This window comes from Oreochromis aureus, linkage group 16 (genome assembly GCF_013358895.1).
Source record: "Oreochromis aureus strain Israel breed Guangdong linkage group 16, ZZ_aureus, whole genome shotgun sequence".
NCBI lineage: Eukaryota > Metazoa > Chordata > Actinopteri > Cichliformes > Cichlidae > Oreochromis > Oreochromis aureus.
The window spans coordinates 10,575,468-10,588,090 of record NC_052957.1 but is presented as its reverse complement, the minus strand read 5'-3'; the positions used below and the strand labels follow the sequence as shown (position 1 = coordinate 10,588,090).

Below are 12,623 nucleotides of genomic sequence, written 5' to 3'. Positions count from 1 at the left end.
TTCTCTAAAAATGTCACTGAATGTAAATCAGGCTTTTTTTTCCCCCCTGAAATGCCCAATATCAATGCTCTCTCTGGCATCAATGTTGAATATAAACACTTCATTCAGGGAGCACTGAAACTCTTAAGTTGAGAGATGTTCATTGTTACAGGAAAGGTCAGGGATTTGCTACATGCTAGGATTTAACCTCTGAAGGTCATAATTACTGACAAATAATTTCTCAGCCTCGGCCTTTAGTTTTAGTGCTTTCGAGGAAATTTAGTCCTCGGGAAAGTAAATCACCTAAATCATGTGGAACCATAAATGTCACCACCCGTCTCCATCAGTTTGGCTTTACTTCATTTTACATCATCAGACTTCAGCAATCTGTCTGACATGGCTGTGTTTAAACAGCTATGGGACAAAAACCTGAAGGCATTCTTAAAACAGTTAAGTAGAATATTATTCATGCACGACCACAGCTCTGCTTCAGATGGACCCACAACACACAGAGAAAAACAACATCTTATATTCCTCGCATATTGCCAGACAGCCAGAAATTCAACCAGTTAGGTCAAGGCTGGAAACAACGACAGCCACACGTTTAGTCTGCAAATCTTCAGCAGAAGGACACAAAGAAATGTTGCTTTTAGTTTTGTGAAAGTGCAGGCAGCTGATGAGGGATCATCGATGCAGCAGAAATAAAGACAGATTCACAGCGATGCATGCTGCAAGCCTCATCAAAACGACTCTTACTGCACACCTTCCTAAAAGGTTAGCTGGTCAGATGAGTTGATGACATTACAATCTGACAATTATGGCCCACACAGCAGAATTTTACACAGCGAATGGAGCGTGGCTCACAGAAAAGCAAACTTCGTCAGATGTTTCTGTTCGACGCACAGCTTATTTTTATAACCTTGTGGTTTTAGCTTATTGTAACACATAAATAATCTCTGTATCACATGTGACAACATCCACATGTTTGTTTTACCCATGAGCTGTGACCTCAATACACCAAACAGTCTTCACAGAGCACCAAACCATGGATATAAACAGATAAATATGAGAGGTTGACCCTACTGAAATCCCCAGTTTAATTAATGCCAGGTCCCCTCTCTGTAATTTGAAGTCTCCTTTATTAGAAATTTTAAAAGTTCTCTCCCGAGGGATGTTCTGAGTCACAGGGAAATTGTGGCACAATATGTTTTTAATTTCCCAGGAGGTCCTTGCACAGCAACTATTTAACGATGGAGCAGCTTGGCTGAATGAAACTAAAAGGTATGCTTTTTTTCCTATTGTCATTATGACTGACCTTAGCATGAAATAATCTGCCTATATGCACAGTCCTCACTTGGTCTTCTTCGAAGCTCTGCATGGGATAAGCGCCGGAGTGCTATTCTTAACTCTTTTAGTCTTTTATTCATGCAAAAAGTAGGTTTCATTATTTAAAACAGAGGTGACATGAAAAAAGAACATATTTGGTTTCAGATTTTCTTAAATAATCGCCTTAAAACCCACAAAATAAATCAAACATACTATTATTCACTTTGTTTATTGAGTCTTTGTGTTCTTTGTAAACAGTAGTTTTATAATGATCAGCTACATTCTTAATAATGCCTTTTAAAAATCTTACCTACAGTGCACCAATCACCCTTAATAATCCCTTCAAAACCACCAAAAGAGGACTGATCCCTTCAAATTACGGATATGAGACCTCCGGGAATGTTCGATTGGGATCCCCTGTGTGTGCAGCATCAGGCTTCTTCTACTGAATCCTGAAGATGCTCAATCAGATTGAGATCTGGGGAGTTTGATGGCTGGGTCAGTGCCTTGGACTCTTTGTCATGTTCTCTGGGATGTTGTGGAGCAGACAACATGCACTGTTCTGCAGGGGGATGTCGCTCCATGCGGCGGTGCTGGGTGTGCATTTGGTCTGAGACGGTATTAAATTAAATATTAAGTTAAAGTAACATCCAAATGGATGACAGGACGCGAAGTTTCCCAGCAGAATACTTCTTTGTAACTATATAATCAAGCCTGTTCATTTCATATGTCAGTGGTTTTAATGTTGTGGCTGATGTATGTATTCATAGAAAATTCACAAGTATTGTTTCAGTAGCAGTTTTCATGCATTTTCATGCCGAAATATCCAAGCATAGAAAAATTGTCTCATTTATTTGCATAATGTTTTGTAATTTACAGTTTATTCTGTTTTTGCTGCAGAAAGCAAATATCCCCAGCTCACTTCATTATTCACACAACTTTCTGATCAAGTGCCAGGTCAAATGTGTTAACTCGGAGGCATTCCATATTAGTTATATACTATGTAGTATAAACAGGCCACATTTTGTCAGATAATTCAATTGTTTTCTCCTGCATGTTAATGTGTGTGTGTGGAAGGTTAATGAAAATGATTTATAAACCTCTATTTACGCAATCCCATAAATAGTTATACTGAATTAACATCCAAGTCTGCGTTATATCAACTAAAAAATCCAATTAAAAAAAACAAGCAAACAAACGAAAAATAGGTTTAAAGATAAACCTATTTAGTTCCAAGTTTCCAGTGTTCAATATTCTTTTTCCTTTTTGAAATTGTACTAGTTACAATGTTTTCAAGCGTTTCCAAGCTCTAATAATGTAAAGCTAAAGGAACAGGTGCGCATTTTCATACTGAACTTTAAAGTAATAAGTGGCCTTGAGTTCCCTCAACTTGGTCATAGTGAAGAGTGGTATTGTCAAGATTTTCATATTTGAATGTTCAGACCATTATAATCCTGATCAATATGTGGAGAGAGATGTGTATTTTAAGTCTATTTCCCAGAGGTTCAGGCCATGAACAGACAGCTGAAAGTAAAAAACCCCCAAAACAAAACAGAAAAGGGTAGAGCTTTTATTTTCCCCTTCAAGGTTTCAGTTTGAGTATTTGTTAAAATCTTTTCAAGCCAATAAGAAAAACAGCTCAAAGACATTCAAGGTTAGTCACATAAGTGCTTTCCAGTTAATCTGGTATTCATGCTGGTGTCATTTCCAGTGGAAGCTTTGTTTGGGGCCTTCCAAGGTGCTTACTTTAATATCGCTTCCATTTTTTCATTTTGCATTGCTGATAATGTTAATAAAGCTGCAATCAATATAATAAGCAACAAGAAAAAAAAATCCGCAGACATTTTTCTCCTTTTCTGATAAGACATCTTAGATTATTTTTCCTTGAAAGCTTTAACACTGATGCTTCGATACTGAGTCTGTTGCTCTGCCGTTCGTTCACACGTCAAGTTAGATCCAAAGGATAAGGGTTCATTAGGGTCCTCACGCTGTGACAGTATCTTTTCTGTTTCATTTTCAGCTCACAGTCTGAGGACACATCCATAATCTGTTACTGCAGTGCGATGGGAAGCCTGCAGCTGCTGCTCTCAGTCCTCCTCACCCCGTCCATAATACACGTCTCCTCAATGTCACTCAAATATGAGTTCAGCTCTCACATCTTCATGACAGCAGCAACCAATAAGAACCACCTAAAATTTACGTCCTTACATCTCCTCTTCAGTGTCTGACCTTTGCTTGTAAAACCATTGACCTAAAAGGATTTATTGTCCTTGTCGTTCAATTACATCAACAACACTGTCATGCAAGAAGGTTCAGGTGCTCATTTAGTAAAGCGTACACGTCAGTGCTAAGGCCAAAATCCGCCTGACGAAGCAGCAGCTGATGAGTAGCTCTGATCAAGTGTCTTGACAAAGACTTTAAATTAGTCTGTGATTCACAGGCTTGAACTAGATGATGTCCATCATGACGGAGGTGAGCGATGCACTGCATCCGTTCTCCATCCTCTGAAAATAACCCAGAAGGTCATGTACTCTTCTCGTCATTATGACTGTTCAGCCTTTTAGATTTCTAGTCGAAGACGCCGTTCTTCAAATGGCTGAGACTCTAAACTGCACTTTTAAACCTTTTCCTGCAGAACAAAATGCAGGACAGTGTGCAAAAACAATTTAGTGTTTGCATCCACTACCTCAGCCAAAGCTCTTGCATTAATCTACATTAGCATCAGGGCTGGTCTGCTTGCATGATATTTATTTATGGTTAGCAATTTTCGTGTTACAAATTATACAACAAGCCAGCGGGATACTCCCTGTGGTATGTATTAGTGCACAATATGCATTATGATAACAGCCTTGAAATTGAGTTATGTGTGTGTTCTTCAATGATAGTGGCTGTTAAAATAATATCTTAAAGACCTTTTATTACCATATTATCCCAATAGAACACTCAGCCTGCATCCTTCTAGTTCATAGAGTTTCCAAGAGTAGAATGGGAGCCAGAGGCTTCAGGTATCAGCCCCCACTCCCGTGGAACCAGAGCCCTGTTTGGATTCCCTGTCTTTAGTTTTAGTTTAAGTGTTTGTAGGTGTGATCTAATATATCCCATAGTTTACATCCTCTCAGCTTTTTCTCCTCATCCCTAACCAGCTGTGGCAGATGTCTACCCCTCGCTGAGCACACAGGTTTCTTCCTGTTAACAGGGAGTTCTTCCTTCCCACTTTTGCCAAGTGCTTCCTTACAGGGGGCTATTGTTGTCAACTGGAACCATTTGAATAAAAGTGGCTTAAACTGAATGAAAATAAAAAGCTTTAAGCTGCAGCTTGGATAAGGACACACATCGTTTAGCTTTATAGCCAACCATCACATACTGACTTTGCTATAGTTGGCTATATTTGCACCACATCAGCCTCTGTACTGATGTGACATGCATGACAGGTTTAACACATTGCAGAGTCAACACCCTGTCAGGCCTTATAGTTTTTCACTGCCCAGTGGGATATTGTAAGCACACAAATCACTGACGATTGCTCAGGTAGAGCAATGGCCACTGCAATAGCACTTTCTTCATCATCCTACATTCTTTTTTTATTTTATTTTTTTTAAAGTTAGAAGAGTTTTTGTTATCTTGAGCTTTATAAGGAAAGCAAAGAAGTCCCCAGCTGTTCCTAGTAGAGAAAAGCTTTTCTTTTCTTTTGTGGCTTTGAGTTCTAATGAGATCACATTAATACATACCTGTTGGGAAGAAACACACTCAGCAAATCAGTAAGCTTCTAAGCAGCCGTTTGAAGTGCCCCTGCCTCGTTCCCTTTGCTTCACATTTTAATGTGGGGAGATACTGTCTTCTAATGTGCTGTAATATACTCTGCGTTCCTCATGATGACACAAATCAATAGATATACTAATCCGGGAGTATCCAGTGGGGCATTCTCTTATCCTGCTGGATTTTCACACACTAACTTAAAACTCTGTTGAGTGGTCTTTAGAGCAAGTTTCTTATTCCTGTCAGAAGCAAAAGGGATTATGTACGATACTTAAGGCTTCACCCACTTAGAGCTGAACTTTTTTTCACATAAGTCAAAAAGAGAAAGTGAAACAGAGACCAGTTTTATATTTGCTGACATCGTGGGATGTGATAAACAAACCTAAAAAAACACGGGTGGTGCAAAGATTGCCCTGTCAAACTGGCACATAAAAATGCCTTTGTCTTTGGTGGCTGACATTTTCCAAACTAAGTGGTGAAGATGGGTGAATTTCTTTAACTGTGAAAGTGAATACACAACAAGCCAATTGTGGCAAAGAAGGGAAGAAGACACGCCGAGCGTAGCGATGTCAGGTGGAGGAAGCACCGACTGTACAGCTCCACGTTTTTGCCTGTAAGAACTGATTAAAACAGCATCTGCTGCATCTGACTGTGGCAGGCTGCTGTGCAGTGGTGTTAAAATCATATTTCAGCCGTTTATTAGTGAGCAGTTGAAGCACACCTGAGCGGCGGCGGCGGCAGCAGCAGCAGCAGCAGCAGCAGCAGCACACTGCAGCCAAGCAGTGAGCTCAAATTGTTTTAGAAGACTGTCTACTCCCTGTTTAATTACTGCCTAAAACATATGATACGCTAACCGGAGCGCAAGTGAGTTCTTAAAGTTCAAATCACTACGTCACTCTAAGTTTAACATGCTGCTGTGTTTGCCATTGTGAGCAATCATTGTCTGTTTACTTTAAGCGTCACCTACGATTCACAACGCTACTATTCTGGGTAACACCCTGCTTTTAACTGACTTGTGATTATACTTACAGAATATATTTGACTTTAATCCACTTCTGTGTTTGCTTCAGTGATCCTCTTACCAGAAGTTATTCCACATTAAAGCTGTTTAGAGTTGACATATTCCTGCCTGCTCCCTCCTTCCATCAGTCTGCAACTCCAACGCGGCTGTTTGTTGCTATTTTAAGAGTATCCGAAGCGGATAAAATGAGGCACCTGACTGATGGTAAATTATCCCCCCACCAATCCTTGAACCGAGCGTCAAAGCTTAGATTTATGACTCAACTTGCATTTAAGAGAGCTTGCAATCTGACATTGTCACAGAGTAAAGAGATGGCGTGTAATTGAATTGAAAAGCACAAAGCCAGTGTTGGATCACACTGGAAATTCCCAAAGCCTGCAGATTTGGAACCAAGTCACGACCCTGGTAGCCATAAGTGCCATCCAAGTCAAATCCCAGTTGCTTGCATGTGTCTCTCTCTGTCACGCGTAATCCAAAGTCCCCCATCAATCGTGGTGGTGGGTGACACGATCCCTGACAACTTTTCACATCAGTCTGGGGATTAGAGGCATGAGGTTTACGCTGGCCTTGCCAGAACCCAGGATAACATTTTTTGATTCAGCAATTTAAACTAATTTCAAGGCTGGCTCCGCAGCAATTTTCTGGATCAATGGAATGTCATAGCTCACTTGGTCACTAGCCCTCTTATCGCAGGTACCTAACACAGGGGGATGCTATGCTAATTGCCTGGTTTGGAGAGCTGGGATCTACATTTCCTCCATCGTTCTGAGCCCAAACCAAAAAGAAGATCTGATATGACCAATGATAGTCATTGGCAGCTGAACAAAAGGCTAAAGGCACAAAAAGCGTTAACATATCGAGTTATGAGCATTCTTTTATATTTTGAGTAAACATGCATTCATTATCATGACAAAATGTCCAGGCAAAACGCAGAGCATACCAACTATCTCATTTCCCTTTGAATAGCTCAACTTGGAACCCACAGGCTAACCTGGGACAAACAAAGAAAATGAATTAGATTAGAAAACATAATAACTCTTGTGTAAGAATAACAAAACTATTAGTATTTCAAATGTAGTTTTTATATAACTGAAGTAAAAGCCGTGGGCAAGGATAGTCGAGATGCACTGTCTTCTGAATGGATACTGGGTGAAGCAATACTGCACCGTACACTTTATGTAAATATACACCATTCCATTTTAGTGGACTCGTTAAACATATACACTTTCTGATTGCTATCCAATAACCGTAAAGTTTGAGAACCGGACATGTTTTGTGAGAAGTGTGGCTGGAGCCCTGAACACTGGAGCATGAAATAAATATCTGCAAATCGTTTCTATAGTGTGGCTTCAGGGTGCCACTGCTGAGGACATTATCTGTTGGACTATTTATTGGTGCTTTCCTTACTCCTTTGAACATGATAACTCAAAAGCAGCAATTGAATCTTCAAGTTATTAAGTCTGGCTCAAAGAAAAGACGCAGAAACTGACAAAAATTGACAAAATTGCTGTAATACGCGACATTTTCAGCAGATTCTTCCTTTTCTCCATATTCCTGCAGACGTACTATTTCATGTCTGGCTTGGGACGAGACCAGAAAGCCTTTTGGGGCAAAACAGTAATTTTTTTTTTTTCCTGGCAAGGCCTGCTCCATTTTCTTATGTTTCAATTGGCAAGGACAGAGCGAAGCCACATAGGGTTAAAAAGCAATTTCCCACATCATGACAACTGTACAAATGTATGGTGGCAAATGTTGGAGGAGAAAAGGAGGAGGTGGGGGGTAGATAAGGGGGTGAAAGACACCGTGGTGGCAGTGGTGGAGTAGAGAGGTTAATCCTGCTGTTTAATCTGTGGAGGTATGGGGGACCTTATCTCTGCCGCCTGCTGCCGTTGCGCTCTCCTTCAGCATCCAGCATTCCTGACTGTCTGACATCACTCAGTGCTAGGTGGTGGGGATTTGCTGGGGTGAAGGGGGAGAGGGAGCGCGAGCTAACTGCAGCAACATTAAGAGACAGCGCTACCACAAGCACACGCCGTACCTCCCACCCTCCCTGTCGTGCGGCTTTGTGACGACCACAGAGAGCCCGATGTCGCCAGTTCTGCTCCTGTGGGACTGAGCGCCGACAAGCCCCGTTTTCACATTTATTTGGTGAAACTGTAATAAGGGAAAAAGTCGACGAAGAAACGTTGGAACTCGCTGGCCTGTTATCTGACAGCACTGCTGGCAAACCAAACAGCTGTCAGCTATCCTCAGGCAGCAAAGCAACCAAAAATATCCCACATGGGCTTGCATTTTAGCTAACTCAAACATGGATATTCATGTTTGACCAAAAGCATCTCACCACAATTTATCTCAGCTACTACTTCAGGTCTGCCGCAAGCTCATCTCCACAACAGAACAGCACGAAACAACTGACCTGCCTTCAGGAAGAGTGAAAGGAACTCGGATCTCAAAATCTTTTGACGATAGTTTCCACTTGACCTAACAACCACCATTTCGGCTTCAGCAGACTTTTCTGGAGGGCTCCAAATAATAACTGGATCCTGGATGGCCGCACATGGAGAGAGACCTTATATTGTTTGCCTGTTTGGAAAAAATCACCAACAAGTAACCCTGCAGCTCTTTTACATTCAGCTCATAGATAATTAATTTGTGGGAAAACTAAACTGTTGAGTTTCTTTTCTTTCTTTCTTTTCCTTTTGCATTCCAAAGACCTACTCGATTGGGATCTCTAGCAATTAGTAATGAATGCGCATGTCGTCTGTAATCTCGTGTGACTCTGCCATCTACGCAACTTGTTAGTAAAAATCCCACAACGGCTTTTTTCCTGCGTCTTTCCAACATGAGCTACGGGGGCTGCGTTGGCATTTATAAATGAAAGTTTGGACAGCAATTTGGGTGCAAATTCAGGAGTGTGCAGATCCATCTCAGAATCTCAAATCTCAAAAGATGATGAGATGGATAAGATGCATTGCTGCACAGGGTGTTTCAATTGCCTCGACTTATTATGTCGTGGTCTATTTATAATGATTTTAGGTCTGTGGCAGGCGACCGTAGATGTAAATAAATTCAACTGGGTTCTCGCTTGTGAGTGCGGGACACAAATTGTGACGGTTTCCAAATCACATCAAGTCTCCTGGTGATACTAATCCTTTGCCAACAGGGCTTCAAAGACTTTTTAGCACTAACCATTAAAATTTCTTCACAATTTTCTGACGCTTGCATGGGCATTGCAAGACTAATGCCAGAATATTTCTGTCATGCCATTTGTTGTGATTGAGAAAAGTATTTTCTAGCTTTTCTTGTCAATTTAAGGTGGATATTATGATATTGTACAACTCGTTTCTGCAATCCTTTTTCTTGTTACCAGTGATATGACTTAGTAGAAGGTAGAGAAGGTGGTTAAATGGGCAGCTTCTGACACAGTCCAATTTTGAGTCTCAATTTGTGACTCTTCTTCTATCTGCAGGAAATATTGGCAGAAAAAAAGTCCTGTTTTGGACATTAGGACCTAATTAAAATGGCCTGGCACTTACCCTTTTCAAATGGTATATTCATGCAGAAAATGGGCGACCCTTAGCTATGATACTGAAAGAAACAAACAGACCAACAAAACAAATCTACGTCCAAGGCCTCAGGCAACAAAAACAATTACCAGAAAATCCATTAATACACAGACAGCTTGCTATTCTTTTAATGACTCTATTAATGATAACATTTCATTGACTGGCCTTGGTCCCGGCTTTGTTGCTGTCCCCCCCCCCCCGTAAAATGGTAGAAAACATTGTTTTGGCAGAAACTGTGTTTACAGACGAAACTGCAATTAAAACAGAAGTTGTGCATCAAAATGTCTGGGATTTGGGAAAGCTGAAGCCGGTACCGGTTTTGTTTACACTGATGACTTGTCTGTGTCATCTAAATGCCAGAATCAGGAGAACTGAGTTCTGAGCACAGAGTCATCTCCGAAAACAAGAAGAACAAAGCTGGAAAGATTAAAAACACTTTAAGGCTAAGACTGCAGAAAAATGAAAACACAGGCCATTCAAATACTCTAATGCAACAGAGATAAAAGTATTTGCACAGCTGCGATGCATCATAGGAGGGAAACTGAGGGGGACGAATAGGGTGTTCAAATCATGGGACATTGAAACCAGTGGTAGCTTATGTCTGATATTCTACCAGTTCGATCGCCCAATTCTATTTCTTAATGTTTATTTGAACTTGTCTCCAAAAGATTGCATTTGCATACAACTGAACTTTATTCTGAATTACATTTTATGTAAAATTCAACTCCAAAGAGCTCCTTATTCTGCTGAAATCTGCATAGGGAGAAAAATGTCATGGTGGTTGCACAAAAGACAAGAATTTCCTCCAGAATAGAAGGTTGAAGTCCTGTGTGGGATTATTAGATGGGTATTAATTGACATTAATGCAGAACATTACAATCTTCTGCCTGTTCTTGGTTATCCCCATCCCCACTGCATGATAGGTTGCTTTAAAAGGAGCAGCAGTAGGAGAACAAGAGCAAAAGTAGTAATTTTAGCAATTTGTGAAAGATGAATTGTTGGACCTTATTTTGATAGGCAGCAAGACATTTCCCCTTCATCCTTTCTGTTTCCTGAATGAAGTGCATCTCCTGCGACCCCAAATTGTTGATGTCTTATTGGGTAAAGTGCAGATTAGATGAATTCAAAATGACCACTAACAACCAGCAGTGCAATCTAAATAAATGCATGACGTCGCAGTGAAGAGATTTGCTTTGAGATCAGCGCTAAACCATTTTTCAGCATCTTCTTTGTAATAAAAACAGTTTTGTGTTTGCATATTATAAAATAAAAAAATAAATAACTTGAATTACATAATCACTTCTGTAGTCACTTTGCAGATAAATCAATTAACTTTACTGAGCGCACTAAACAGTGCACACTAATATACAGACATGCCGACAAATTTGGGATGATTTTTTTTTTTGTTTTTTTAATTGAGGCAAGACTATTTCTTCCTCTGTAGTAAGTCCCGGCTTGCAGTGTTAATGCACAGTTGATGGCTAATGACAGGTGTATTAAGTGATCATGGGATTTTAATGGCCACTTATCCCTGACTGTCAGAGGCAGAGTCCACAGAGAGTTGCTGGGAGCTGCAGAAACTCTGTCTGCCAAATGGGCGGCTTTCTGTTCTTTCTGCTGTTTCTTTTTGACTTCGTTCTCTTTGTCCACTGGAACAATGTCCTCATTTAATGGCGAAGAATATCTAAAGAACACGAAGCCACTACATAATTTTTCTATCAAAGTGGTCGCAAGAAGCCCGACGTTCACTCTTTCATGGCCTGTCAATGAGAGAGGACTAAAGAGTCACACTAACATGCTTTCAGCATGCGGTCAAGCAAAATGCACATTAAGCTAATGAAATGCATTAATGCCCCTTTTTGTTCTTATCAGGAGTTATCTCCCTCACAGCAATCTGCTGATAAGAGCTGTTTTCAATAATTATGAATGACTACTAATATAACAAGACATCACTGTATTTACATTTAAATAACTTAAGGTTTTATCTAAGAAAAGCAAAACATTGTGGTTATATGTATGAGACTCGCTGCATTCTCTTATAATACTTCAGAGTGAGAAAACAAACAGAACGTGTGCCTTTAGGAAATGTATATTTGAAAAATAAACAGGTGGAAATAGGCATTAAGCCTGAGCTTGGTCTCGGCTGATTCTGTGTCATTTATTTGCAGAGAAAGACCAAACGAGTGTTTGCGTCGCATGCATGCAGATCATTGGTTTTATATGGCACAAACGTGAAGGAAGCAAGAGATAAGATGTTTTATTTTTGTGTTTTGACATAGCAAGAATGTTGTTTGTTCTAAAATAATGAGAAAGTGGGATGAGGAGGCTGGCAGCTCACCTTTGAACTGTGTATCATGGAGCAAAGAAGTAGGAATGCATTTTCTCTCTACCTTTCCTTCGGCAAAGAACATTTCTCACCGTGAATCTCATGGGGGACCATCTAAAACACATCCAACACCCACATAACGTCAATTTGGGATCTGTATTTTAACTAGTACTATCATAGACTAACATTTTAAGGGATCCTGGCCTAATGTTTTTCCTCCTTCCCGATGGTTATTTACCTGTTATTAACCCTGGGGCACTGGTCCTCCATGTCTCTTGGTTGGAATTCCCTATGGTAATATTTAAAGCTGGGACTTGACTTTAATGATGTTTGGATGAAGGTGGCCTAAAGGTCACCAAGCTCCTGCCTTTGCGAAACATTATCCAGTGCCAGCAATATTCACGTGACCAATGTGTTTTTCCCAGAAACTTCCGACATCCCATCAAGTCACATTTGAAACGCCACTGATATCATTGATTTCCATTAACACAGTTCACATCCCATGGGTGAGGCCATAATCAGTCTGGTTAGGATAGATACCAGTGCTTTTAGACATGAGCAAGCATACTGTGTCATGGTGACCTTCAGTGCTCCCTTCTCATAGGAGTCATACTACACATTACTTTATTATGTCAAGTTTTAAAAGAAG

The 12,623-nt window shown here is 40.4% G+C and overlaps 1 protein-coding gene across 1 annotated transcript in view; it reads right to left on the bottom strand.

Moving 5' to 3' along the window:
• The window catches only part of asic4a (acid-sensing (proton-gated) ion channel family member 4a), a 93,131-nt gene that overhangs the window by 35,412 nt on the left and 45,096 nt on the right, over window positions 1-12,623 (bottom strand). The gene's annotated exons all lie outside the window — the stretch shown is intronic.